This window comes from Octodon degus, unplaced genomic scaffold (assembly GCF_000260255.1).
Source record: "Octodon degus isolate 3935 unplaced genomic scaffold, OctDeg1.0 scaffold00082, whole genome shotgun sequence".
Classification (NCBI taxonomy): Eukaryota; Metazoa; Chordata; class Mammalia; order Rodentia; family Octodontidae; genus Octodon; species Octodon degus.
Window position 1 is genome coordinate 7,434,892 of NW_004524658.1, and position 1,549 is coordinate 7,436,440.

Genomic DNA, 1,549 nt, shown 5'->3' on the forward strand with positions numbered 1-1,549 from the left:
ATTCTATTCATTAAGAGAATGCAACTATATATCTATCCTAACCACTTTGAATACACAGATACAAAATGGACATTCATCTGTATACCCCTTTTTTTTCTAAGTTCTGTTATTTGAATATTATAGGTGTGTAAACTCAGCAAAAATATTCTAAAAGAGTCCAGTAGCCCATAATAGCATTGCAGATCCCAGCTTTCTTAATCTGACTCATGAATAGCGGTGGCCATTTCTGTTACCTAAATATTTAGCAATGCAAATCTCACTCTGTCTATTGGGGAAAAAAGTAAATTGGAAAGTTGAGTATAAGATCAAGAACATTTTATTTCATTTCTACTCTTTTCCTAAATATTTCAAAAACTTGAAATATTTAGTACAAAATTTTGCTGTTAAATTATAAGCTACACACTCTGGTTTGAAAGAAGTATTATCTATGTTTTCTTTCCATTTTTATTGAATTGTACATATAATAATGTTGAATTTGAGAAGCTTAATCATTATCCTCTAGTTTACATATTGACCCATGTAAACGCTCAAATAGAATTTTAGTAATCTCTATAAAAGTAAAAGTTATGTAAGGCAATGTAGCAGTGTAAAGTTATCTTACTTGACACCTGCAGTGAACAAAGTAATCTGAATTCCAACAACTCATCCAATGACTGTTGAATAACAGATGGACGTTAGAAATTCTCAAAATGTCGGGGTTAGTATGAAATCTAGAGATTCTGAAATCAGCATGTTATTTGGCAGATTGAGGCCCTAAAACATTAATTTTCCTGATAAGATTATAGGAAGACCTAGAGCAAGGATTAAAAACTCTGTCATCTTCTGGGGCCACAAATAATTTCAGAAGCAAAATGGATCAGGTCTGACAGCAACAGGAAGTTGAGGGCGTTGAGAGAAGCCAGTGGAGATGTGCTTCACCAGGGCTCCATCTGCACTCCCAGTCTTAGCAGTTCACCACGGCAAAGCCTCTGGGGTGCAAGTCTGCTGCTGTTGAGGAAGCGGTTGCTCACGCGTCATTCTAAGGTCCACATTCTGTCTATGTGCAGCAGTCACCATTCTTCATGGCCCCCAAGTGCCCTGGGTAGGTTCTGCTTCCAGCACAGTAAGTGGAAGAAAAGCGTATTTGCAGTAGGCTTCCCACGTAGTTTCTGTGGGCCAGGCCACTTCTTCTGATTCTCCCTTGGCCTAGCCAGTTACACAGCCTTCTTGGCTCAGGCAGGCTAGGAAATGTAGTATATGATGTGTTCCCAGGAAAACAGAGAAAATGGAGTTGGCCATAATCTTACTATTCTCTTCCCCTGATCTTCTGACTTTTGTGACCAAAGAGCCATAAAGATCCTGTAGCCTGGGGACACAGGCTCTCTCTCCAGAAGAAGGTCCTCTTTCCAAGCACTAGGAGGTCTTAGCCATGTGGAAAACTGGACATGTGTTATAAGATCTCCTAATTTTTCCCAAGAAGCCAGCAGTCTAAAAATAAAATTTCTCATTATTGCAACTATTTAAAAAATATTAAAATGCCATGTGACTAGACAAAATAATTTTTTGGCCA